This window comes from Melitaea cinxia, chromosome 17, assembly GCF_905220565.1.
Source record: "Melitaea cinxia chromosome 17, ilMelCinx1.1, whole genome shotgun sequence".
Lineage (NCBI taxonomy): Eukaryota > Metazoa > Arthropoda > Insecta > Lepidoptera > Nymphalidae > Melitaea > Melitaea cinxia.
The window spans coordinates 389,638-405,840 of record NC_059410.1 but is presented as its reverse complement, the minus strand read 5'-3'; the positions used below and the strand labels follow the sequence as shown (position 1 = coordinate 405,840).

At 36.0% G+C, this 16,203-nt stretch overlaps 1 pseudogene; it reads left to right on the top strand.

Annotated features, from left to right (window-relative positions):
- Positions 1-4,610: 4,610 nt before the first annotated feature.
- Positions 4,611-15,742, top strand: LOC123661768 (annotated as a pseudogene).
- Positions 15,743-16,203: the final 461 nt, after the last annotated feature.

Sequence of the window (16,203 nt, the reverse complement as noted above, 5' to 3'; positions counted from 1 at the left end):
GTAGCTTTCTGTTAGTAAAAGAATTTTTGTGATCAGATCAGTATTTTCGAAAATTACACCTTACAAACAGACAAAGTTAGAAACTTTACCTCTTTATAATATTAGTATAGATGATTTATAAGAATATATAGTAATTAACGAATGATATAATAATAATAGCTAACTGCAATAATAATAACAGTCATCAGGTAAGCTATACATTAGACACTGTATAGCCATCAAACATAGACTAGTTTTTTTTAACGTTACGGACGTTTTTTTCCGGCTAGCCGCTAGAGTACCTTCGTTCGATTCGGTTCGTTCGGTTAGGGTAACTTCGTTCCAAAGCTTTTTTTTCTGTTAATTTATTACTATTTAAAATTAAAGATATTGATATACATTTACATTCACCAACAATCGAAAAACGTTTTCACACATTTATGAAGATATTTTAAATTATTTTTACGACACAGTCGTTTATAGGTAAACACAAAAATATAGGCTTCGTTATTAAATATAATTTATTTTACGATTATATTATTATCACGATAAAAATATACGCTATAAAATTAATCTTAGTTACAAATGATAAAATTATAGATTTACCCTGATCTTATTCATTCAAATCGTAAAAAAATCAAAGTATTATGATATACTCAAGGCTATACTAATATTATAAAGCTGAAAAGTTTATTTGTTTGTTTAAACGCGCCTATCTCAAGAACTACTGGTTCGAATTGAAAAATATTTTTGATTTGGATAGTCCATTTCCAGAGGAAGGCTATAGGCTATATAACAACGCGGGTGAAATCGCGGAGAACAGCTTGTGCAATATATTTTATATTCAAAACATTTCATTATATTCTAATTTTTATGGTAGTTTGATACCACTTATTTATCGTTTCGCTGTAACAAACTAGGTCGATAGCAACATAATAATCCATTTGAGCTTTTACTTATAGGAAAATAATAGAAGATTTTTTTTTCTTTATTAAGTATCTAAGGCAAACGACCTATACCTATTCTTATTATACTATACTATATTCTTACGCTTCAGCCTGTAATATCCCACTGCTGGGCATAGGCCTCTTTCTCCATAGATAGAGAAGGATCTGAGCTTATTCCACCACACTGCTCCAATGCAGGTTGGCGGATATATTCCTTACTATGAGTAACAATCGATATCAGGTGTACATAACAACCGGGACCGACGGCTTAACGTGCTCTCCGAGGAACGGTGGGGAGACCCACGAGGACTGAACAAATACTTAGACCACGGTAAGCATCTGTATGGCCAATACAAATGTTTGTCATGTACGGGAATCGAACCCGCGGCCGCCAGCGCAACAGCCACAAACCAGTGCCATTCCTCCGTAATTAATCCAATAACTATTACTTAACTACTACTAACTTTAAATATTTGATTAATAAATTCGAAAGAACACTCCATTGCTCTTAAGGTTTTAATTGATCTAATAGAGTACAAAGTAGTTAGTGGTTTGAGTCCGCACTTTAACGGGCTTTCGACGTCCAATAAGTCATTTTTTTTGTTTCCGAGCTAATCTAAGTTCTATGGACTAAAGAGATGAGTAATGGTTATTTTTAGTTCGAATTTTTTACCATAACTTAGACATTAAGCTGCTTAGCATGGGATCACTCTCACAAAAAAAATTGAATCAATATAATGAATACTAAAAACTGATTTCATATTAAAAAATATTATCTCTACATCTACCGACTTTAAATTAAGCTGTCACCAGAATCTGACAACTAACATAATCATTTTAGTTGTCAGAGTCCACATTCAACCATCAATCACACAATCAAACAATCTAATTATTGTATTTGTTTGCAAACGAAAAAAAACCGACTTTAATTACATCGATAAGTAATACAACGTATATCGAAGAAAAAATAATCAAGTAACTACGCGTTATCAAAGATTACTCAAAAAGTAGTTATCAGATCTTGATAAAATTTAAATGTGACTACATGATAAACATCAGCTTTCGATTAAATTAAAAATTATCAAAATCGGTACACCCAGTAAAAAGTTATGCGGATTTTCGAGAGTTTCCCTCGATTTCTCTAGGACCCCATTATCAGATCCTGGTTTTCTTATCATGGTACCAAACTAGGAATATCTCCTTTCCAACAAAAAAAGAATTATACAAAATCGATACACCCACTAAAAAGTTATGCGGTATAATACATCGTAGGTCGACGAAAAAAGCGTCAAGTAAAAACGCATTATTAGATATAACTTGAGAAGTAGTTGTTAGATCTCAAATAAATTTAAATGGGACCAAATAACACACACCACCTTTCGATTAAAAAAAACTCGTCGAAATCGGTCCACTCAGCCAAAAGTTCTGAAGTAATATACATTTAAAAAAAATACAGTCGAATTGAGAATCTCCTCCGTTTTCGGAAGTCGGTTAATAGCACTATTGTTTGTCGGTTAATAGCATTATTGTATTAATTGTTTATTTATTTATCGTCAGGTTGTAAAGAAATGAATTTATTTATTTTATATTTATTTACTTTATTTTAATTTTTTATTATTTTTTTTTACATTATTTATTTGTCTAAATATATTGTATATGTTTAGGTAAAACTGTACACCTAAACTGTCTACATATATACCATTTCCTTTACCAAAAGGTTGCCTGGAAGAGATCGCTCATTAGCGATAAGGCCGCCTTTTGTACTTAACTCCTGTTTTTATTTTTGTAACTTTGCTGACTCTTGGTGTACAATAAAGAGATTTTATTATTATTAATATTTAAACAGTGTAGTGATGTGACGTGTGCTGTCCAGGTTCTCAACGACGCGCCACTAGCGGCGGCGGATGGCGGCCGCGCTCGCCCTCACGCTGCTCGCCGCGCTTCTTTCGCCCGCTGGCACTATCGGTAACACATCCGACCTTACATTAAAGCTAGTCATTAAAGGTAAATATTTGTGAGAATGAGCGAGTGGATGGTTTCATATTAAATAGTCTCAAGTATGCATGTTTTTAACTGAGGTAGGGCACAGCAGGAATTTCCTGCTCAAAATATGGAGCAGCCCGACTGGGGTAGTGCCTCGACCTTACAGAAGATCACAGCAAAATAATACTGTTTTCAAACAGTATTGTGTTCCTGTTGGTGAGTAAAGTGACCAGAGCTTCTGGGGGGATTGGGGACTGGGTCGGCAACGCACTTGCAATGCATCTGGTGTTGCAGGTGTCTATAAGCTACGGTAATCGCTTACCATCAGGTGAGCCGTACGCTTGTTTGCCGACCTAGTGACATAAAAAAAAAAATGCATTCCTTCCATAAAAATTATCAACACAATTCAGTAGTTTGCTGGGAATCCAGTTATGCGCTAATCATAAGTTCATATATTTACTGAGTAAAATTATGATCGGTGATATCAAAAAATAGCTTTCTCATCATTAGGAACCGCTTGATTCGGGTCAACTTCTTACAGAGGATTGCAGCCAAACGATAGTTCTCTCACTCAGAGTCGTGTTCCTCTGGTGAGTAAGATAATCAGAAACCTAGAGGATGAACTGCATTAACAGCAGAAGTAGATTGGTCATTAAGTTTGTGATGCTTCTAGTATTGAAGACGTCAATAAGCTACAGTGATCGATAACCACTATTCGGACAGTATTTTTTTATACAACTAGCTCGGCGAACAAGCATACGGCTCACTTGATGATAAGCTATTATCGTAGCTGATAAAAGCTTGTAACATCAGAAGCATCACAAGCGCGTTGCCGACCCTACCCTCAATCCCACCCAGGAGCTCTGGTCACCTTACTCACCACAGGAACACAACACTGCTTGAAAGCAGTATTATTTAGCTGTGATCTTCTGTAAGGTCGAGGTACTTCCCCAGTTAGGCTGCTCCAGATTTCGAGCAAGATATTTCCTGGCGTGCGCTACCTCAGTTAAGGTGTATGTATGCTTGTTTTGTTAAGTTAGAGATGTAAAACTAGAAACTGCTATAAATTATTGTATCAAAATTGATTCCCAGGTTATATAAGAGATAATTTAATTTGAAATGAAAGTAGAAATTTAGTGGAAGGTTATGAAAAAATGCAATTGAAACATTGAAAAAGTCCATCAATCATTCTACACCTTAAAATGAATCAAGTAAGATTAATAATGACACGATGATTGTGGTTTTTTTTTTCAATTAACTTTGAACATTCACTTTTACTATGTAACTATTGTTAGGTCAGACAATGTGAATAATTGGGTTAATGTCGACGAACGCAGCTCGAAACCATTGTTAATATTTGTCATTATAGCCTGAGACTGGAGCTTATTTTTTAAGACGATTACTGTGAAATTACTGAGAAACATTATGAAACAACATAAGTTAAAAAAAATGGGAAGTGAAATCGTATAGAACGGTAACGCTAAGAATAACGTACTACGCAACGCCTTTCCGGTAATTTCTCTTAAGGAGTAAGCTTCAGTCACGTGCTGGAACTGATAGTTACTTTTTGTACTTAAAACATGAATCGAATCAAAAAAGTTAACGCAGTTATTCTTGGTAACAGAGCGGGCGCGGCGGTCGACAGGCGAGGCGGCCGCTGTAGAAGTCAGTCAACATGTTCCAGAGATTACGCATACGGAGATGTCTCAAGAGGATATAGATGCAGCGGCTCAAGCTGAGGCCGAAGCGGCAGGAGTGCCAGCTTGGCGAGACCTCTGGTACTCCTCGCTGGAGGCTCTGCGTCGGGAGCCCACGATCAACAACACTGAAGAAGACATCCTAGTCCAACTGGGCGGGGTGGCGTTCCTTCACTGTCCCGTGAGAAACCTTGGGGAAAGAGGGGTAAAAAAAATCATTTTAAGACCTCTTTGCGCTTTTGTTCTCTTCTTTCATAGTACGTCCCTTTATTACGTACTTGCAATTAACTGGAGTTTTTTATAAGAACCCAAAGGTTGTGTGGGGGAAATTGCTCTTCTAGCGATAAGACCGCCATTGTACACCATTTTTATCCGAGGAGATTACTCAATTTGACCCTATATATGTATATATATATATTATGTATGTTCGGGGATAACTTCGTCGTTTATGAACCGATTATGATAATTCATTTTTTGTTGGAAAGTAGATATCCTAAGTGTGGTACCATGATAAGGATACTAGAATCTGATGATGGGAAGGAAATCGAGAAATCGAGCTCCCTCTAAAATCCGCATGATTTTTTACTGGGTGTACCGATTTTCGTGATTTATAATTTAATCGAAAGCCGATATTTATCATGTGGTCACATTTAAATGTCACCGAGATCTGATTACAACTTTTGGAGTAATCTTTGATAATTCGTATTCACTTGACTATTTTTTCGTCTACCTACGTTGTATTAGTTGTCGATGTAATTGAAGTCGGTTTTTTTCGTTTGCCAGCAAACACAATTATTATTTGTCATATGTTATTGTTTTATTCTGTTGTGTACATAGAATAATAGTAATCTATTCCTTCCCAACTACATATTATCCACTTATTCTGACAAAAGCTGTGTGCATCAAGCTTGTCTAGTAACATCAATATGTGCACCAAGATGCCAAGTACCTAGCCAAGTGCCTAGTATATGTTTTTTGATAATAAAGTAATACAAAACAATCATTTAGATATCAAATTTTATTTTAATTAAGCTTACTCGATCAACAAATTGATACACACGTCTTACTCAGAAATTGACACTTGCGCTACTGTTACACGAATCAAAACAGCATCTGTTGTATAACAATTATGTGTGTTAATTAGACAATTCAGTAAGGGAGTGTAATTAAAGCTGTAGGAATATAATCTCTTAAGTTCCATGTTATATGATATTTTAATGATTAGACTGTTTTAACTTAATTGTCGCTCTCGATTACTTTGTAATTGTCATCGATTGCTTACACCAAAGCTCTGATGATGCTATTATAACAATCGCTTATATTTTATGACACGAGTCTCATATAGTGGTGCATGTGTCAAGTAAGCGTCTTAAACCCGGCGTCTTAAACCTCAGGGTGGATATTTGTTCTTGTCTGGGTGTAATTTATTTATTTATTTGGTACACTAACTTACTATATATGTATATATTATTGTATTATTAGATTGTAGGATCTACTTTGTTTTTGATTTTCTGTTTTGCCTTTTGATAACCCTACTCATTTTATTTTAAAATCTCCTCTACCCCAAGGTTGTCTGGAAGAAATCGCTTACCTAGTGATAAGACCGCCTTTATGCATAATATTGTTTTGCAAATTTTATTTTTAAAGATGTATGTTATGTTAGCTTGTAATATGCACAATAAAGTATATTTCTTCGTCTTCTTCTTCTTCCTCTAACGATTGTCACAATGTTACTTACATCTACAGTATAATATTGAATTTATTTGCGCTAATTGCACAATCAGATACAGGTATACACCACATGCTTTTTATATTATGTATATATAAGAAATAATAATAAATATAATGTCCTTGTGGGACTCTCCAACGCCAGATTACACGGTAACAAGTCCACGGTACAGGTCCCGGTTTTTTAAGATACTGAATAGTGATTGTTACACATTATTTTACGCAAATCTTCAGAAGATTTACGTAGTGAACTATGTTTTTAAGTATCTCATACATAGAGAATAATTTAAAACAAAGGATTTTTCATTTTAGTTTAGGTACATTCTTAATTGTGCTGTGTCATTTGGGCGTCAAATTAACGTTATAACTATTTTTTGTTAAGCTTCAGCCCTTAATATCCTACTACTAGGTATAGGCTTCTTTCCCCATATAGAAGCGGGATCAGAGCTTAATCCACCACGCTTCTCCAATACGGGTCGGGGTAACGATCGCTATTAGATGTAGATGATAACAACCGGGACCGATGGCTTAACGTGATCTCCGAGACACGGTGGGGAGACCCACAAGTACTGCACAAACACCCAGACCACGGCAAAGATCTGTATGGTCAATACAAATGTTTGTCGTGTGCGGGGATCGAACCCGCAACCGCCAGCGCAACAGCCACAAACCTGCTGTGAGGTTGCGCTAACGCGTCGTCGCGAGTTTTTATTAATGGTTATTTATTATATTCATAGGTGTCCTGGGTCCGGAGACGGGATTGGCACATCATCAGTTCTGGTGTTTTCATGTACACCAACGATGAGAGGTTTCAGGTAAAACTTTATGAACAGAAATTTAGTCACTCGAACTTATTTATTGATTAACACACATGACAAAAATTAATTAAACGTTTATAATTTAACCACTTTACTCTCATAAAACTTTTGAAACGTACGTAACAATTAATTACTGGTTGCAACAATTAATGACAAAATGATTATGTGTCCGGAAGTTCTACGAAATTTATTTGTACAAGGACATAACTATAACTAATTAATAGTACGCTCGTATTTGAGCCCATTTATATTTTATACACTAGATTCACATTGACTTTATACCTACTAGTTGACGAGCTAGCTATTTCCATCATCATATAAAGCCTTGGACAAAGTATTCAAAACAGACGCATAAATATTTTATTGTGATATATTTAAAATAAACGTGTCACCGAATATTTATACTGATGTTAAAAAAGAACTGTGGCCTCATACAAAAAGTTTATGGTTCTTGTGAAGGTGTCCGTTAGTTGAGAGTTTTTTCCACAGAACGGATTCCCCGAAAGTACATTCAAACACTACTAATTTTTCAAGCAAATCACAGGAAAAAAAAAACAGTTATTAAAACAGTTAACAGTTAGAAAAGTGTAGGCTTATTTAAATATATAAAAAAATGTAGTTGCAGTTATCTGCATCTCCCTACCGTGACTTTTTTGTCTATTTTTTTTGTTCCTTTTCTAAAATATAATAGAAAAAATGGTTATTATTACTTTTTTGTAAGGTCCTGCACAGCGAAGGATCAGACGACTGGATATTGCAGATAAAGTACGTGCAAAAACGTGACAACGGGACGTATGAGTGCCAGGTAGGGGTTTAAGTTATGAACCTTCTTTCAGTAGTTTCATTTCGTCTTCTTCAGGTTTGGCACAGTAGGAAACATTACAGCAGGTCACTGCTAAATAGTACTGCTCTCAAGCTGATTTCAAGCAGTGTTGTGTTCCTTTTGTAAGTAAGTTGACCAAAGTTCCTGAGGGGATTTATCCATGTATCTGGGGTAATGAATCAATGTATTTCCTTTTCAATGCCATGGTCTCCAAAAAAAAGACCAAGTATAAGAAATAAATTTTTACGTTTTTAATACTTATTGTGACTCATTACTTACACAAACTAGGTCGGCAAACAGGCGTACGGCTTACCTGATGGTAAGCGATTACCATAGCTTATAGACGTCTGCAACACCAGAAGCATTGCAAGCGCGTTGCCAACCTAGCCTTCAGGAGATCTGGTCACCTTACTCACCTACCGGAACACATCACTGCTTGAAAACAGTATTGTTTAGCTGTGATCTCAGTTAATTTATAGATGTCTCAATTTTGTGTCTCTACTTATGCGTGAGTGAGTGAATATGATTTTAAACGCAATTCTAAACGCAATTTTGTGTCTCTAATTTAAAGGTCTTTAGTATTTATGTAACTATTTTCTGGACTATTTACTTTTTCAAGAGAAGACCTCAAAAAGAGGTCATCTCATTACCCTAATTTGTAATTTATAAACATTTACGTAGGCCTGGTGAGTGTCCTCTCATAAAATTAAATATCCGGCCCAAATTATCTCAGGAGCCTGAAAATATACCTTTTACGTTTAAGACCCACAATATACTAGATCTCACCATTGGTAAAAATATTTTAAGGAGGTTACTTTTTTTTACGTGGGGAAAATACTCATGGATACCCCTCCAGTGCGTCTGACATAACTTCTCCACCGGAAAAGTTGTCAGACTTTTACTGACCAAAAACCACGACGTGTTAGCAGTCATCCGCCTGGGTGGGGCGAGATGAGGTCACGCTAGCATTCACCACCTCGCCCCGGAGGTCACGTTACCTACATGAACATTATTAATGTACTTTTGGGAAGATGGGAGAAATATTTTTAAGAATCGTTTGCACAAATACCACTTATCTCTTACACAGTCTTAATTATGTATTCTATTGGTATATTGTTTTTATTTGTATGTTTGTATACATATATTTTGTATGAATTTACATATGTATGTATATGTTTATGTAGATATATACCGTTTAAATGAATGAATATTATCTTATGTAACTATTTTCAGTATTATAATTTGATTTAATGATGTGTAATACACTTGCATTGTTGATTACCGACATATTTTTCCTATACTACTTTTATTAAAGGTTGCCTGGAAGAAATCGCTATAAGCGATAAGGCTGCCTTTGAATACACTATTTGTTTTTGTGTCTCATGGTTCTAAAATGTATCTAATTTGTTTGTGTGCAATAAAGTTTTAATAAATAAATAAATAAAGATCTCCAGAGGGAGGTCGAGGAAAGGGAAACCAATCAGGTATCAAGTTACCATCAGGTGGACCGTACTTTTGTTTGCCTCTCTGGTGGTATAAAAAAGTTTTTGCATGCTTTCTTCTGCTGACTCAGAGAATCATATTCAACGGAATTCTTACCACCTGAATATTCAATATAGGCTAGTCGGTAAAAAGAATATAGTTTTGCTTAATATCTAACAGTCATAGTTCAGTGGTCGATCATTAACTTCAAAAAGTTCTTTTTTACGGATTTGGTGTAATAATATAATGTAAGCTTTGTGATAAAATTCAAATGTATTGTTTTGGTGCAGGTCTCAACAGGTTCTGGTACCTTATCCCGCCTCGTTCACCTGCACATCGTGGTGCCAGAAGCGTTCATCCTGGGTGCCGACGAGTACCACGTGGACGCTGGCTCCACCATCAACCTCGTTTGTATAATTGAAAAGGTGATATTTTAGGATTTTTCCTTATTATAGTTACAAATATTTTAATCATAGTAACTTGGTATGATGAGGCGTTATGTGCTATAATTATTTATTTATATATAAACTAGCTTCTTCTCACGACTTCATCCGCGTGGAATAGTTTCTTTGGGCTAGCTGGGGAAGCTCTCGAAAGGAAAAAACCCCGATTTTAAAACATTTTTCATTGGTGCTCCGCTCCTATTGGTCTTAGCGTGATATAAATCATTATAGTCTCAGGCCAAAAATTCATGTAGTGATATTTACTCACGCCTACCAGAAATGTGTCAATCTTGACGCAATGATATAATGCAGCATTACAAAAGATTCCGATTTATAATATGACAGGAATCCTTAACCCTTAATTAGGCGCATTAAGAAAATTACACAATTAGTCGCATGGGGTCTCGAGTGACCCTGAAAACAAGATTGAAAAAGGAGTGTATGAAATAAATAAAACAATGATTGGATTATATAAAATATTAGTGTTCTTTATTATCTTTAACTTTAATAAACACAAATATAGCTCTGACTTAAAATTTGAACAAAAAATGACAAACTTCTAACTACTCCTAAAACTACATAATTTTTGACTTAGCCGATGCGCTTATTTAAAAAAATAAAAATAAGTCTCATTAGCCGATTATTTTTATCTGCAATCGACGCAGTATACTCTAAAGTGTTGTTGAGAAACAAATTTACAACACTTATGACATTTGGTTGGCACTTTTTTGTCGTTCTTCCTAGGATACAATGAGCAACGTCCGCGCATATTGACTGATGCACCGTCTTTTTCATATCATGTGCTTCACGGAGCCATTTTTTTGCTGACGCAAGGACAGAAAGCTGCTAATACGATGCTTTTTGTGACTTTCTATAAGTGCTGCTGCCAATAAAAAAAAAAAAACTGTCTTGTATGTGTAATATTCTTATTAGCATTCGATCTGAGTATGATACATGCGTTGATGCCAGATAACTTTAGAAGATGACAAAATATAGCCAGATTTCTACTTCTCTTCCAAAATTATAAATAGTGCAAAGTTGTTCATTGCAACCGACATCACTTTTGCCACCGATGATTCAGATGATATAACTTGACTATCTGCGAACTCTTCAATTTTACTACCAGAATCATGGGAACTATTCACAGCGTTGCCGTTTACTAATTTGTCTTCCGAAGCAGAACTACCAACATCTTGCTCATCGTCGGCCACCTCCAGCCATTCCAATAACTGCCTATTATTAGCCACTTAAAAAATCAATAAACTGAAAATAAAAGAAAAATTCTGTGCAAATAAACACAAAAATAGGTAAATTAAATAGCCGGTATATAAATACATATATACTAATATAAAAAAATACCAATTTACGAATATAAACGAAGTAAAAACATAAAAATAAAAACTTACCTCCGCAAAAAAAAATCACGTAAGTGGTCGCATAGGGTCAGCGCTCTAAAGAAAAGCGACCAGTGCATATGCGTAAATGTTCTGAAAGCGACTGATTTGCGTACACTGAGGGAAGTTAGGAAGTTAGAGTGAGCGTGGGCGTGCTCAAATTTCTCAAAGATATATATATTTCCCCATCCCATGCGCCTAATTAAGGGTTAAATCTATGATAGTCAGCAGATAAATCGCATTGAGAGGTTCTAGACGTAGGCTATACATTTTTTACCCAAGTTTATATGCACAAATCTGAAATGATTAAATACGTTGTATGTAAAAATGCAACTGTAGGGACGTAGAAACATAATTAGCATAGCTACAGTAGCCAAGTTAATCATTCATGGTGCTACCAGTATTCGAAGCTTTATTGGACACCTCCATATTTCATAGTAACGACCACGCAAGCTATTCCACAAATCAAGTTACGATCTATGTGCGCTTTTTGTGAATTGTTCCCCAAATACGATCCAGCACGAATATTTGTACAGTGCTGTTGTATTCAATTACAAAAAAGTGTGAGTAAATGCGTGAAATGGCGGCAAGAATGCTGGTAGCATTATTCATTTACAAGAGAAAGCTATTTGTAATGTTTTAAAATCAATATACGAGATATTACACTTACGTTCAGTACAATAAAAGCAGAAGTGTGAAGAAATTATTATTTATGTGTAATACTTCAAGTAAGATCACAGCAAAACAATACTGTTTTCAAGCAGTGTTGTGTTCCTGTTGGTGAGTAAGGTGGCCAGAGCTCCTGGGGGAGGGGGAATACTACGGTAATCTCTTACCATTAGGTGAGCCGTACGCTTGTTTGCCGACCTAGTGACATAAAAAAAAAAAACTATTATACTAAAAATTAAATAAAAACACACATAATAGTTCCAATTTATGTTGAGAATGCCTTTCATCATTTTAAAAGTGAAGTGATACTCTTCAAACTATTGAATACATTTTTGACAAATACAGCTGAAACTACCGTAAGAAAACATGCTTTATTATCGCATATTGAAATTAGTCTATCTGTATCTACGATACCCTCGAACGCATTAAGGCAATAGAGCTGACGTAACTTCGTCTAATTTAACACCTCGAAGGCACAATTTTGCTTGTTTACCCCCAAGAAGACCCCCTTTATTATTTTATATACTAGCTTCGCACGGGTATAAAATATAATTATAGCCTATGTCATTCACTGAAAAAATGATTAAAATCGATCCAGTAGTTTTGATTTATTCATTACTGCCCGTGGCCCGCTCGCGTTAAATTCAGAGTAAAAGCCGGCCGGAATCGCCGCAAACGCTACATACCGCAATTTTTAAATCTGTAATATCTTCGAAAATATTCATTTAAATCATATGCTGTAATGGATCATATAGATCCCTGTTGGTCCTGGTTGTTATCATAAATACCTGATAGCGACCGTTACTCACAGTAGAGAATATATCCGTCAACCCTCATTGGAGTAGCGTAATTGAGCTCCAATCCTTCTCACAAAAGGAGAGAAACGCCTATGCTATGGGTTGTTTTAGGCTGAATGCAATACAATAATACACATATGTTAAACGGATTAATTTGTGTACCAGAGTCCGGTGCCACCGCAGTACGTGTTCTGGTACCACAACGCGCGCATGATTAACTACGACGCGGCGCGCGGCGTGACGGTGGCCACGGCGCCCGGCGCGCGCACGCAGTCCGCGCTCGCCATCCGCGCCGCCGCGCCCGCGCACTCCGGGAACTACTCCTGCCGCGCCGCCAACACCGAGCCCGCGCACATCTACGTCTACGTCTCCGAGGGCAGTGAGTATCGCTACCATCTGGTGGTGTAGATGGTATACAACTAATATAATATATTGTATATAAAGTATGAAGTAGCTAGAGAAAAAGTTGAAGGGAAAGAGTGGCGCGGTGACGGTGAGTGGGGAATATAGGCTCAATTGAAGCTGTATGCATTATACTTTAATGACGAATTATTTTTATTTAGGCTGTTAGAAATAGATTATATTTATTTCATTGCAATATTGTATAGTTGGCACTCGCTATTTGCTAGAACATTATGTCAGTGGACAACTATGTCTACGTCATGAAGGGCAGCGAATATCATCCATCTAGTTTATAAATAAATAATAATAAATAAATATATATCTGTCATCTCCTAGCCATCTCTTGAGCCACAACATCTGGGCACATCACTAAGTAAACGAGCAGTGAATATTGGTGACAGGTCATTATCGAATGTAATTAGGTATATTATGGTATATTTCATCACCTAACACCGTCACACTCCCAAAACCTACGCATGTCACTGTATACGTTTTGTTGGACAGTGAAGATTGTTATCATGTCGTATGTGGTTGTCGGCACACTGTGTTATAATTACTGCGCTGCTAACAGCGAGCCAGTGTGAGCAGAGTTTATCAGAGTAGACTTATACAAGTGTACCGCAACGCAAGTTAAGAAAACCTTGACTTCTTCTAAATTCAAAAATTGAAGTTTCAAATTCCCTTAATATTTTTGCTTTCTACCAAATTTTCTTCTAAATCATATTTTTACGCATATTTCAATAATAAAATTACAAATATAAATACCGAAACTGATATCACGAAGGCGACATTATTCAAATGTAATCAGGGAGACAGTAAATATATTTACAGAGGCGTGTGGAATTTTGTAAGTGTTATTTGAGGTGCAAGATCATGTCTGAAATATGTAAACGGTATTCAGCAATTGTACGAAGATGAACTCAAATATCAAACAATTCAAGATCTAAATGAAATAATATATAATGATCTAAATGTAATAAAATACGATAATAATAATAAGTATAGCTTCATCCGATCGACTTTATCAACGACAGGTTGTAATTTTTTTTAATGTTCATTCTTTTATGTTTTTGTTTTGCCGTTATAACTTTATGGACATTTTTTGAAGTGAAACTTCTTTAAGCGCAGCGGGGAGGGGGGGGGGATTTTTACGGATGAAACGCAATAATAATAATATTAGCGTCACGAAGATGTGCAACGTTTTTGTCGAACAACAGAGCCATCTAGCGTGTCATTCTTCATCATTCCAGCCTATACAGTCCACTGCTGGACATAGGCCTCTACAAGTTCACTCCAAAAATGGCGTGAACTCATGTGTGTTGCCCATAGTCACCATGCTTTGTCACACCTAAGACGCTGCTGCCCGTCATCGACCTGTGTGTTTCAAAGCCAGCGGTTAGATGTTTATCCCGCCATCGGTCGGCTTCTTAAGTTCCAAGGTGGTAGTGGAACCTTGTTATCCCTTAGTCGCCTCTTACGACATCCACGGGAAGAGAGAGGGTGGCTTTATTCTTTGGTGCCGTAGCCACACAGCACCTAGCGTGTACTATACTACAAAGGTTGTTATATTAATATCGATAGTATTACATTGCAAACTAACTAGATGGCTCTAGAAAGGAAACCTAAAGCATAAGATTTTTATAAATATAAACGAGACTTAAAAATTAGTTTGCCAAAAAAGTTTCACTTCTAACATGTGAACTATGTACACAAGCACTCTTTTTTTTCGAATGCAGTGTAGAGAACTTCTCAGGCCCAATCACCATTCTAAAACGTAACATAAAATATTGTGAAAACAAGCTTAAACATTTTGTAACCTTGGTAGAATATATTGTAGCTGCCAGATTTTAGAAGAAGGTATCTTCTAGAAGAGTGAACAGCCATTTTCTTGGTAATCATATTTTGAACTTAAACTTTTCTTATCGTTAGCAAAAAGATGTTCTGTAAAAATAGAGTAATTTGTTTTAACACAAAAATCAAAATATGTAGAAGAAGGCATAAGTCTAAATGTATTTAAAAATCGTCACTAATTTTCTTTATATACGTCACAGTATGTAGTTTGTACTGTACTGTTTTTTTTTTTTTACGTAATAGTATAATATTTTTTTTTAATATATAGACTAGCACTTGACTGCGATCTCACCTGTTGGTAAGTGAAGATGCAGCCTAAGATGGTGCGCGCTTGCCTAGAAGATGCCTATTCGCTCTTGATTTAAGGATACCCAAGTTATAGTTATTTGGAAAATCGGAAGCTTGAAGGGCATTCCAATATTTGACAAATAATAACTAATAATTTACAACTCTACTAATCAATGACTACTATTTTCCTACATTAATCTTCATTTTTAAATTTGTATAGATTTAAATATTTCTAGTCAAATATTGACAGTTTTCTCTCTGTATTGTTAAAATATAAAACATGTGTTACCAGGTGACAAGATGGCCGCCACTCTGAGTCGCAACGCGAGCAACCAGCCGAGCACGTGGCTCGCGCTGCTCACGGCGGCCGCGGTCGCAGTGCTGCGGCTCACACTGCGAGTATAGTCACTAGTGATCCAACTCGACGTATACTATACATAACTTCTGGGCTTTCATTCGCTATAGCGATTAAAACGACACATTTTACTGAAGTAGAACTTTCTTTACGCACGCTTGACTTGCGGAGTAAGCTGGTGATTGCGTGACGAGAGCGTTACTAAAAGTGTAATCGAGTGAGGCGAACGGAGCAAGAGAGAGAAATGCGTATTTTTTTCCCATTCTCTCATAGCCATTTAGTTTCGTATACATATCTAAGACACAGTGCAGGCCTATCTCTAAAGAAGTTGTATTACAGACGTGTGGTCTCTCGTTTTTTTAAAGCATTTCCTAAGGTGATTTTAACAAACGAGTTTTATTTAAAATTGCATTAATGATGCTCAAAGAGAACAGCTCTTTATGCTCATAAAGTCTGGCTATTAGACGTAGTAATAATAATTAATGGTTGAAATAAACTTGTTATAGAAATCAAAATCTTGATATAAGTTTTTCAACTTACATTGTCA